Genomic DNA, 13,731 nt, shown 5'->3' with positions numbered 1-13,731 from the left:
CCAGACGCGCAGGCTCAGTAGTTGTGGCTCACGGGCCTAGTTGCTCTGCAGCATGTGGGATCCTCCCAGACCAGGGCTCGAACCCGTGTCCCCTGCATTAGCAGGCAGATTCTCAACCACTGTGCTACCAGGGGAGCCCTCTGGTTTTCTTTAATTTACAATAATCTTTTGATGTTCCAACTACCTGCCCTTTGTTGCAAAACTTCTATATGAAGTGAGGCTCCCCACCTCACCTCCTTGGAGCAGTTTTCTCAGGGTTACTTGAGATGCTGCCTCCCGGTCTTGAAGTCCTAAAAATTCCCATCAAATAAAACAACTTTCAACTTTTAGGTTGTGAATATTTTTTTAAGTCGACAGTTAGAAGGGGAAGTCAGAGAGATTCAAATCTTGAGAGGAGCTGAACCCTCCATTGCTGAAGGGGGTGATATGGAAAACATGAAAAGGAATGCGGGCAGTAGGTAGGAACAAAGCGTGACAGACAGCAAAGAAATGGGACTTCAGTCCTATAACCATGAAAAACTGGATTCTGCCAACCAGAATGAACTTAGAAGATCCTTTCCAGATCTTCTTACCTTTCTTATCTTTCCTTGATAAGAGCCCAGAAGGCTAACACCTTGGAATGGACTTTGTAAAAACTCAGAGCAGAGAAACCAATCAAGCCGACCATAATTTCTGACCTATAGAACGGTGAAATAATAAATTTGTGTTGTTTATGTTGCTAAATTTGTGATGTTATTACAGCAGAAATAGAAAATTAGTACACTTTCATAATCTTGACTCACTCTCTCAAACTTTATCACTTATCACTGCCTTTTCCTCACTTTACCTTGAAGTATTCTGAAATATTTTCCCATATTACCAGGCTCTTTACTGTCTCAATGTACATACATCCATAATGGCTCTTTTTCTAGCCTTTCTTATTTTACCTGGCTAATTTCTACTAATTCTTCACAGCTCACCATAGCTAACATCTTTTCTAGAAACCTAGCTGAATTACTAAGTCTCTGTTGAGTCCTCCGCCTCTTTCCTCCCATAACTGATTTATTTCCGTCAGAACACTTAAGGCATCCTCTGGTAATTATCAACTTGTCTGTCTCCCCATCTTTGAATATAAGCTCTTTGAAGACAAAGACTATAAATCAAATCTGGGAATTTCTTAGGCCCAGCACAAAACACAGACAGCATTTATGCACATCAAATATTTATTGAATGCATGCCAGAATGATGGGTGTGTAGTTTGCAATGAATTCTTGGGAATAATTTATTGACTAACAAGTATATCAATGAAATGTCACTATCCTTTCTGTAAAAGTATTTTGTCAGTAAAGATTAATCTAAAGGGGTTTTTACTATATTCTAGCAAATTATCCTTTTTTTCAGATAGCTCATTTTAAGCTAATTGTCTGTAGTTGACAATGATGATAATTTTTACTATTTAATTAAAAACATTTCCTTGAAACTGTGAACTTTTTAAAAGATAAATCTTGTCACTCCCATATTTGCATGTGCTTGTTCCTACTAGATGGATATTTATGTCTAATTTTTTTCATAGATGGATGATTAATTGTACTCCCCCTTTAGGGAGCAATATTGAAAGATTATTCCCTGCCTTAATTTTTCTCTACATCCACAACATGCTCCACCCCAAATTGGAGAAGTATTGATAACTGTAGTGAGCCTGAATTCCATTGACCTCTTTTTTTAAAAAAAATATTTATTTATTTATTTATTTATTTGGTTGTGCTGGGTGTTAGTTGCAGCAGGTGGGCTCCTTAGTTGCAACTCATCAGCTCCTTAGTTGCAGCACGCGTGCTCTTTAGTTGTGGTTTGCCAATTCCTCAGTTGTGGCATGCAAACTCTTAGTTACAGCGTGCATGTGGGATCTAGTTCCCTGACCAGAGGTCGAACCTGGGCCCCCTGCATTGGGAGCATGGAGTCGTATCCACTGTGCCACCAGGGAAGTCCCCATTGACCTCTTAGGTTCAGACTTTTCCTCCACTTCATTCACTAGGACCTGCCTTCTTAAAACAATATTTGTTGTTATTTACTATCACTGTCAATGATATTGGCTTCTCCAGACTACTAGGAAAGCTTGCATTTTCCCAACTTCTCTATTTGTGACAGTTGTAGCACTAGAAGTTCATTTACCAAAGGGTAAGGAGTAGTAGAAAGCCCATGTTGGCCTTAAGGCAAAGCAGAACAGTCACATATTTTTGTGCTATTTTGCCCCGCACATAGGTATCTGTCATAGGTGCCACTAAAGGCTGAAATATAGCCCAAGCTTGACTTTCCAAAACCTATGGCCTGCAGGGCAAAGGCCAGAGGGATGCCTTATGTTCATTCACAGGAAGGTACATCATGTACATTCCTGTATCAAATCTACCATTCTGGATTCCTTTGTCTATTTGCATTTGGTTCAAAACCAATGGTTAAAAGATGTCATTAATTAGTTAATTTTAAATCACACACCAGGCAGTAAAGCTAAGGGAGACTTAATTTTTAGTACCATATTGTTATCTGAGATAATTTTTTTAATCTAAAATAATTGTGTCACAGTCTGTAAATATCTTTTCTCATGTTTAATCTTAGACGTGCAAATTTGGCTATACTACTTAGTGATAAAAAAGTTTATAGGATCTCTATGCTAGTCGTATGCATATGATAAACATATCTGTGTTTATGTATACATTCACATGTGTTCTATTTTTAATGTTATACAGTCCTAGAAGGAAGACTGGTCTATTGTTTTATAAATAACTTTTGCCTCTTCTTAGAAAAGTAATAGTATCAGCTTAATGATGCATTGCTCTATTTGAAACATATTTATGTTTTTGCATAAGAAAGGGCAAAATCTTGCAAATTAATCTGATTAAAAATGATGATAGGGCTTACCTGGTGGCGCAGTGGTTGAGAGTCCGCCTGCCGATGCAGGGGACACAGGTTCGTGACCCGGTCCGGGAAGATCCCACATGCCGGGGAGCGGCTGGGCCCGTGAGCCATGGCCACTGAGCCTGCGCGTCCGGAGCCTATGCTCTGCAACGGGAGAGGCCACAGCAGTGAGAGGCCTGTGTACCGCAAAAAAAAAATAAATAAATAAATAAAAAATGATGATAACCTAAAACTTACTGTAAAATTTTATTATAATGAAATTCTCATGTTTTTGGTGGTATTTTTACTCATCAAGCGTTTAAAGTACTCAGTTCCCTCTGCAGAATGTTGTTTGGATAAGGGAAAACAGTAAAGTGAGGTTGAATGCCAGCTGTTTAATTAACACCACTCATCTAGCCTACTTCAAATAGCATAATACTCTCATAGAGGAAGGAATTTTCTGTCAGTATTTCATTTAAAATATACAGTAAATACTTCTAAATGATTTAATGACTCTGCCTTGCAAATCAGTTAATACATAAAATGAACAGAGAATATGCTTATTTCCTAGTTGGTTTTACAAAAATAGTGATAGGTCAAGAGAACAAGCTTGGGATATTGTAGGATAAATAAACACAATGTAAACAGGACCACATTCACATATTTGTCTATAAATCTGGTTATTTTGTTTTCTTTCTATATACAAGATCAGAATGTAATGTACTTGTCAATATAAAGCAAACCCATAAATATTTTCCAATTAAACTCTTCTTTACTGCCTTTGTCTGAGTTGTAGCTCCTCAACTTATTAGCCATGGCAGTTTGCAAAATTAATTCTCAGTTTCCTAATGTTTAAAATCTGCGTAATACTAGAGATTTATCTCCCTAGGGTGTTGGGGGGATTAACTGAGGTAAGCCATGTAAAATGTTTTGCTTAGAGTTAGATACATTGAAAATGACCAGTAAGTGTTAACTATCGTTATCATGATTATTTTTTTTTTTTTTTTTTTTTTTTTTTTTTTTTGCGGTATGCGGGCCTCTCACTGTTGTGGTCCCTCCCGTTGTGCAGCACAGGCTCCGGACGCGCAGGCTCAGCGGCCATGGCTCACGGGCCTAGCCGCTCCGCGGCATGTGGGATCTTCCCGAGCCAGGGCACGAACCCGTGTCCCCTGCATCGGCAGGCGGACTCTCAAGCACTGCGCCACCAGGGAAGCCCCATCATGATTATTTTTGAAAGCACTAGACATTTCTAATCACCTTATTTTATAAACTCCTATTTCTTGCTAAAAATTGAAATGTGTAAGACATACCAAAATGATGGTCCAAATTGCCTTCTATCCTTGTTAGTGATAGTGAATACATTTGTAAGAGAGTACACTTATACAATTATTTTTAAAAATCAAATAAATTTTCCTTCTCTACTTGGACTACTCTTTAAGAGATGATTCAAAGCTTCTTGAATGTCTGTATTAACATTATATTTAATTAAGCCTTAAAAATAAGGCAGATTATATTACTTTTCTTCTAGGCTTGCTATACATTATTTAAGATGTTGATATGTAGTATGGGAATATTTTTGTGGCAAATTTTTCATTTCCACAGATCATTTAGCCACATTAAGCTTTAGGACCAAAACCAAGAAAAGATATTAAGATTCTTAAATATTTTCAATATATTTAAATATCTATTTTGATTTAAATAGGTATAAACACAAACAATACCAAAGATTACAGGCAGATCATTAGACATATACTTCCCTGTTCATCTAATGTCCAAGCAAAAACAGCTGCAAAGGGCAACAATGACATACAATACAAAAGTTTAAACCAAAGAATGGCCTAGAGAAACCAAAATATCTGAATAAATAGTAAACCAGTTAAGTGCACTATTTTGCCCACAAAACCAATAAACTCCATATTTCATTCATTGAAAAAAAATTTAATTAATATGCTTAGTGTTTTTTCTACTATATGTTAGGAGATAAAGGAAGTTAAAAACGCTATTGGGGGGCTTCCCTGTTGGCGCAATGGTTGAGAGTCCAGCTGCCAATGCAGGGGACATGGGTTCGTGCCCCAGTCCGGGAGGATCCCACGTGCCGCGGAGCGGCTGGGCCCGTGAGCCATGGCCGCTGAGCCTGCGCATCCGGAGCCTGTGCTCTGCAATGGGAGAGGCCACAACAGTGAGAGGCCCGCGTACAGCAAAGAAAAAAAAAAGAAAACAACAACAACAAAAAACGCTTTTGGTTACTTAGAATGTGTCATGTATTATATTCAGTACTAGACGCTAAATCATTGATTTCTCACATCAGTGTTAGATATTACACATGTATCTTATATAATACTCTCAACAAATGTGTGAGTTGCATTTTTAATTCTATAAAGAAAAATCAGAATCCTTCCCTTTAAAAGCATACCCAAAGTGGCAAAAGTAGAAAGTATCTAGGAAAAAGCCTAGATAAAAACTCATGACTCTCGGATGCTAAAGCTTGGAGGCCTCCTTTTAATAAAACTTTTCTCCAATTGAAGTTCAGTGCTCAGAAAGAGATTAATAACCTACTTTATTAGATATGACCAAATATTTAAATGCTCTATGACATATACTGAATGTATCTCCTTTTATTTAGTGACTCTATTATTGTGCAGTCATACCATGAGGTTAGTCAAAAGGTGCCAGGGTCTTGGGGAAGTGATGAGGCTTAGTTATGACTGAGACATATGTGTAAAGGGCAAAATGGGAAGAGGAAGATTAGAGGGTGAATTCAGGAATAATTATCAATAATCTCCCTCATTTCTCCTGATCATATCATAATGAATAGGAATGTAATAGTTTGTACTCACTTAACCATCTAATCTTTATAATTTTCATGCAGAAAGTTGTGATTTTTGCATATGTACATAGTTCTAGATACCATTCCCCATGCATAAAATATTGCTTGTCTTTCTAATTCCACTGCAGTATTATTTGTGCCCCTTGTGTCTTTATATATAAAAAGAGAGGATACATATTTTTCAGGTTTATAATTTAATCATGTTGTAATTATGCTTTAATGGAATTATGTGTGCATCCTGATTATTTTATACATGCATCCAGCCACTACTGTGAGCAGATCAAGGGCAGAGAATGCCTATCATAGTGTTGGTCACATAGTAGGAATGGTAAAAATAGATCTGATGAAAGGAAGAAAAAGTTAAGGGAAAGAAAATGAAGAAAAATGAAATAAAATGTAAACATTTAAGGTTTGATGGTTAAAAGGAATTCTAAATAAAAAAATAGCAGTATTTCCAAACAAAAGAATTGCTTTCCTAGACTGTTAATAACCTTCAAAGATATTTATTTTTATGAACTATAGAACATTTAGAATATGTGTAATTATAACAAATAATTGAGGTAGTGTGTGATAAATAATTTCAGAAAGAATACAGAATACACACATTGTCTTTTTGGCATGTCTAACACTGGAAACTAAAGTATGAAAAGGAAGACCATAAATTAGAATTTTTGTGGAATTCCTTTTTTAAGCTACACTACAACATAGTTATGTTAAGGATTTTAATTATAAAGTAAGTTTATAAGACCATTATTTGAGAATTTATGATAATTAACAAATGAAAGACACTTCTGCAAAATTGTCTTAAAGCCTCACACCTGCCACCAAATGCACAGTTTTAATCCAAAGTTGAAAGTGTAATTAATGAAATGACAATGAGGTTTGTAAACTTGATGACAATTTTAATTTCAAACAAAAACACTGAATGTAAGAAACTATCAATGCTTTCTAAAGAGCATTTAATGCTTTCCAAGTATCTTAAAGGCAGCAATATATTTCCATTTTTCTCATGTGTCAGATATCAGAGAAAAAATAAGTTAGCCTTCAGTGCTTCTTATCTTCCCACTAAGAAAAATAAGGAAAAATAGTTCAAGTTACATTCATTGTAAGGTTTTCATATGATATTCTAGGAATTTAAACAATGTTATTCAAATATAAGTATGCAGAATCATATATATGGAATTATTATGTATTTATATCTAAGAAATTTTGATGGGGGACACATTTTGAAAATCATTATAAATGAATATAGTTCAGGGTAAAATGTCATAATCGTACACTATACAATTAGGTTTTATCAATATTGTCATATTTCTCAAGGACGTATACCTCAGAAATATTGCAGGTTCGTTTCCAGACCACCATGATAAGGCAAATATTGCAATAAAGAGAATCGTGAATTTTTTGGTTTCCTAGTGAATATAAAAGTTATGTTTACATTATACTCTAGTGTATTAAGTGTGCAGTAGCATTATGTCTAAAAATGTGCATAACTTAATTTAAAAACTTTATTGCAGAAAAAAAGCTAACCATCATCTGAGCCTTCAGTGAGTAATGGTAGCAACATCAAAGATCACTGATCACAGATCACCATAACAAATATAATAATAATGAAAAAATTTGAAATATTGCGAGAATTTCCAGGATGTGACACTGAGTCAGGAAGTGAGCAAATGCTGTTAGAAAAATGACGCTGATAGACTTGCTTAACACAGGGTTGCCACACACCTTTAATTTGTAAAAAAACACAATATTTGTGAAGCACAATAAAGTGAAGCACAATAAAATGAAATATGCCTGTAATTATTTTCTAGTTGAAGAGAGGGAACGGGTGATGGGAAGAGAGCTAGTATAAAAGATGAGTACAGTTTCAATCCTGAAGGTATACTCTGTCATATCAGATTTAATAATCCTGCAATTTTAGGAGTTCTACTCCCCAGAAACAGGTTTCTACAAAAAGCAAGACACATATCTAATCAAAAATATCAATTGACCTTAGGGTTTATACCTTAGCTAATTTTTATCTATCTATAATTAGAATTACTCTTGTAATATCAATTCATACTACTTACAAAAGTATCTAGGATAGAAATATAGCTTTGCAGATAGCACTTTTCTGAATTGGAAATCTAGTATTTTTTATATTAATTGACATTTTCCAATTGCTCTAATTTGCTAAATTAATGGAATTGTATTATAGTTTTATATAGTTTTCAATTTATTTGAAGTAAACTTTTAAGAATAACTAACATATTCAGAAATTAGAAGCATAAAGTTCAGTTGAATTATTCATTTGTGTAGTTTTAATGTTTTTCCCCTAAAGCCCAACTTTCTCTACACTACCAAACAACACGCAATTTGTTTGTAATTATTTAAAACGAGATGTCCTCTATCTTAGTATATTGCCTATATCCCAGTGTTGTCACAGTAGTTTCAGTATAGAGCTTTGATTTCATGTCATATCGACACTTGAGATAGCAAACAACTATGCTCTACTAGAACAGAGGCATGAACATGAAAGTTAGTCTCATGCACAGCACACAATTAAAGTGAAAAATATATAGCAATAACTGTACTGCACAGAATAGAGAGTGGTATTGTGTTAGTCCACTATTTTATCATTTGAAGTGAGATTTTTACATTTGTTCCATTAAAATATTTGAAATTCAATCCTACCTTGTATTTCTATAGACTGTAAGAACATGTAAGCAAATGTAGAAAATAATCCATAATAGTTCTTTTCAGATTTCTCAGAATTTCAGAATAAAAATAATATCCATATTTTCTCAATTTATTTCCTGTCATAGATTATGTTTTAATTGAACCCTGGCTAATCATAAATTCCTGCAAATATTTTCTATATGCCATGCACTTCTGTCCTAAGTGCTCTATATAATCCTTGCAACAGCTTGACAAGGTAAGTTTTGTTATTATCCTGAGTTTGAAGATAAGGGAATTCAGATACAGAGAGGTTAGATCACTTGTCAGCAACATACAGCCAATAAATGACAGAAACAAGTTTCAAACTCAGGCAGTCTAGGCCATGTTGTTATACTTTACCACACACTGTTTCTTTAGTTCCCATTTTTCCACATACAAGTATAGAAAGGAGTAAATCCAGATTTTGCGGAGGCCTGAAAATGATACAATTTTGGTGGGTCAACCTTAAGAAAAGGAATACAAAATTGTAAATATTATATTAGTTATGAAAATAAATATATAGTTAAAATGACAAAAGAAATCGCAGCAAATAAAGTTGAAAATGCCAAAAACAACACAAAATTCAGAAAAACAATCTGTTTACTAATTAACTGCCTAATAGCCACCTAAGATGTATAACTTCACTATTTTTGATCACCTCTTTATAGGATAAAGATTTCATAATATCTTTTCTATATAGATACTAGGAAGGTAATTCAGTATTACCACTAGCATTCTTTTTTTAACATCTTTATTGGAGTATAATTGCTTTACAATGGTGTGTTAGTTTCTGCTTTATAACAAAGTGAATCAGTTATACATACACATATATCCCCATATCTCTCCCTTCTTGCATCTCCCTCTCTCCCACCCTCACTATCCCACCCCTCTAGGTGGTCACAGAGCATCAAGCTGATCTCCCTGTGCTATGCAGCTGCTTCCCACTAGTTATCTATTTTACATTTGGTAGCGTATATATGTCCATGCCACTTTCTCACTTTATCCGAGCTTACCCTTTCCCCTCCCCATATCCTCAAGTCCCTTCTCTAGTAGGTCTGTGTCTTTATTCCCGTCTTGCCTCTAGGTTCTTCATGATGATTTTTTGTTTTTTTTTTTAGATTCCATATATATGTGTTAGCATATGGTATTTGTTTTTCTCTTTCTGACTTACTTCACTCTGTATGACAGACTCTCTAGGTCCATCCACCTCACTACAAATAACTCAATTTCATTTCTTTTTATGGCTGAGTAATATTCCATTGTATATATGTGCCACATCTTCTTTATCTATTCATCTGTTGATGGATACTTAGGTTGCTTCCATGTCCTGGCTATTGTAAATAGAGCTGCAATGAACATTGTGGTACATGACTCTTTTTGAATTATGGTTTCCTCAGGGTATATGCCCAGTAGTGGGATTGCTGGGTCATATGGTAATTCTATTTTAGTTTTTTAAGGAACCTCCATACTGTTCTCCATAGTGGCTGTATCAATTTACATTCTCACCAACAGTGCAAGAGGGTTCCCTTTTCTCCACACCCTCTCCAGCATTTATTGTTTGTAGATTTTTTGATGATGGCCATTCTGACTGGGGTACCACTAGCATTCTTGATTCAAAAAACTATTGTAGATAGTTTGTATCCATAAACATCCTACTTCACAGATACACACACTTTGTAGTACTACTGCAGAATTTTACCTTACAAAGCAAAGAAATATGGTAAATTTAATGTTGTGATATTCTTTCCTCACTTTCTTCCATGCAGTTAAAAACAACCAACCAACCCCATTTTACTCTTTATTTTGACAAATAGTCTAAGTGAGCAAATATTGGTGAGTCAGGCCTTGCCTTCTACTGATACTCAATTACAGGTATCAAAGTTTGATTATTTTAGTAATTCTTTGCTGCATTATGCCATGAAATATTAGTCTTATTTATTATTGGAAAGAGAGTAATTAGTGCCTTTAAATTTAATCAAATTAGATTCCAGAAAACCCAGATTTGATTTAGAAAACTCCCACTTAATATTCTGTTCCTATAGAACCAATTCTAGTACCAAAATCTTTATGAGAGGGTTCAATCAGAGAAACAGAACCAGTAGGATATATCTATACCTATATCAATTTTATATCGATATCTAATCTATATATGTATATATATGTGAATGCATATGTACACATCTGTCTCCTTCTCTCTATTATCTATCATATTATCTACCTATATGGGACATTTATTAGAATGAATTGGTTTACACAGTTGTGAAGATTGGCTTAGCAAGTCTGAAATCTGTACAGAAAGCTGTAAGGACTGGAAGATCAGGACAAGCTGGAACCCCACAGACATGGGATGAACTTATAATTTTCAGGCTGGAATTTCTTCTCACCTTAAGTGAACCTTAAACATTATGGAGTCAAGTATTGGTGATCTTCAAACTATATATTCTAATGAATACCTAGGATAAATTATTGAGAGTTAGAAGAATGCCACTTATTAGCACAATTTGCTTCATTGGATTGTGTCAGATTATCTTTACTGAATTATGTGTCTTTTATAATTGAAGTGCTTCTGTCACAGTGCCTAATTCCTTATCATTTACTTGTTTTGTTTTGGCCCTCCATTCCCACTGAATGGCTATATGTAGAGAAAAACAAAACAAAGCAAAAACAAACAAAAATCTGTAGTGAAATTATGTGAAATCAACTAAAAAATTACTACTACTGGCTTGAATGATCAAATAATATTTTCAGTGGTAGATATATTCATGATATACAATATATGGGAGAACCAAACGTGGATAAATGTTGATTTATATATATATATATTTATTCATATATCGCAATACAAAATTTTGTTTGACTCTTAATGTCCTCCTTCAGAATTCTACTTTAATATACTCCCAATGTAAAAGTATAATTTTTTTGTTTTGTGGTATGCGGGTCTCTCACTGCCGTGGCCTCTCCCGTTGTGGAGTACAGGCTCCAGACGTGCAGGCTCAGTGGCCATGGCTCACAGGCCCAGCCGCTCCACAGCACGTGGGATCTTCCGAGACCGGGACACGAACCTGTGTCCCCTGCATCAGCAGGTGGACTCTCAACCACTGCGCCACCAGGGAAGCCCTAAAAGTATAATTTTTAACATGTTGAAATATAATTTCTTTACACTGAGCACAGGTTAAAAAAAAAAATTAACTCTGTGAGGAAATCAACATGATGGCAAAACTAGTCCAAAGGAAGATATGAGAAATTAACGTATTTTCAATAAAAAAAGAATGCTGGAATATGATTGTTAAATGAGAGAAAAAACTTAATTTTCTAAAGGATAATAAAGACATAATTGTTGGGCTATCAGTTCCACTTGACAAAAATCACTGAAACCTCATTCAACAAAAATTATTTGTATCTTGTCAGTTTTCAACAATTTAACATCTAACTTTAAAGAGTGGACCTGAATCAGTAGTAGATAATAAATTACACAATGTTATACTCCCTTGGAGAAAAAGATTACTCTTTGGCAAACTTGTTACACAACACTCTAATAAAACCATAAAGACATGTATTTGCCTTATTTTTAAAATGTTTTTTCTTAATATTAGACCATCGACAACCAGTGCCATTATATATATTTTTTCTGCATGGAGAGGACATACCTCCAAGATAATATCTGTCTTAGCAGTGTCCATAACATTTTCTCTGCTCATCTTGTTATCAAATTTTAACAATAGATGCTCTCAGTTACTGGAGATTTTATACTTGTGTAGCCAAAAGAAAAAAAAAAAAAGAACAGAATAAAAAAACTAGAACAAAATTATATGCTGATACACAGAGACTGAGTGTTATATGTATAGGTATACAATAAAATCTCATGAAAGAATTTATTGGCATAATGCAAGGAGATCCAGGTTCTGGGACACCCAGGATTTCAGATAAAAGAGAAAAGGCTTTATTTATAATCCATATTATTACATGACAGTCATAAGTTCTGTCCAGGTAATGTTTGGGATTGATTATATTAAAACAAACAAAGAGAAATAAACTGCAGTGTCCTATTTCTTGATATTAAGCTTTTAATTGTAATTCCTGCTTACCTTTGGGGATGCAGGACTTTTAAAAATGTAAAAAATGTAAATTGTGTCTTGACCTTGGTACCTGGCATGTTCCATGTCAGAGAGAGCTAGGCTAAACTAAGTTTTAAAATATCAGTTTGAATTTTTCAAGTGTTATCTCAGTATGGTCTCTTGGAAACAAATGACTCTCCAAAAATGTGTCATTAATATCAGGCACTGTTGCACACACTATTGGAGAATCTATTTGGGGCAGTGTTGTTTATAGAGTTGTCTATGACAATTTTCATAAAAGTGAGTGTGGCTTACCTTTTCCTTTTTTTTGTTGTTGTTGTTTACTTTTTATATACTCTTACATGATAGTTGCCTCTTCTGCTTATACTTAAGGATACTTTTTTAAAAAGGAAATAGTGTAATCAGGAACAATAGTAAATTCTAAGCTATTACTCAAATGGAAAAAATGCTACAGGTAAAATAAAGGTGCATTGATGATTATTGAATTCAGCAGGAAACATCATTCTATTACCAAAATTTCTTTGAGATTTGTGAAACTGGTTTATTTGACCAAAGTATGTTGCCAAAATCTTGGCTCTTTGTGTACCGATGCCGAACAGAAATATGGAGACAAAGTTATGCAGGAGAGAGAAAGAGTGGCTTTATTTCTTTGTGAGGCAAAGAGGGAGCACAGTTTGCTAGTGCCTTAAGAACTGTGCCTCCTCCCTGGGGGATAGGGAGAGGTTATATAGTCAGGACTTTTGGTCAGATGTATGTGATAAGGATCAAGGCAGTAACAGTCTTGCATTCTTCTTTCTTCTGCAAAGTTTCAAAAGGGTGGAGTTGCTGACAAGATTAGGGTGTGTGCAGGGTTTCAGGTTGTTGGGTCTCCTAATCTTGATGAGCTTCTCTGGTCCCTTTAATCTTGCCTCAGGTGGTTTCACGGCTGCTCCTCCCTTGCTTAGCAACTGTTTGAATCTGCCCTTTGTAACTCAGGGAAGGTCATGGAGGCTGGAGTCTTGCCTAAAGAAACAGGCGACAAAAAGGCCTCTGTGCCCAGGAGCCCCACAGGGCCCTGCTTGGCATCAAGTATGTTTGAAGGATAACAGTTTTTAGCAAAAGATCACGTTTGAGTGGGACTATTTCAGATTTGGAAAGTATTTTCAATATTTGAATAATGACTGTGAACTATTAAATTGGAGAACAAGCCAGTGTTTGAGTAATACAATTTGAGTGGGCTTGATGCTATACCTATGTACTAATGCAGCTATGCAGGGATTT

This window comes from Monodon monoceros, unplaced genomic scaffold (genome assembly GCF_005190385.1).
Source record: "Monodon monoceros isolate NGI ecotype Baffin Bay Population unplaced genomic scaffold, NGI_Narwhal_1 Super_Scaffold_21, whole genome shotgun sequence".
In the NCBI taxonomy this organism is placed as follows: Eukaryota; Metazoa; Chordata; class Mammalia; order Artiodactyla; family Monodontidae; genus Monodon; species Monodon monoceros.
This window is presented reverse-complemented; position numbering follows the sequence as displayed.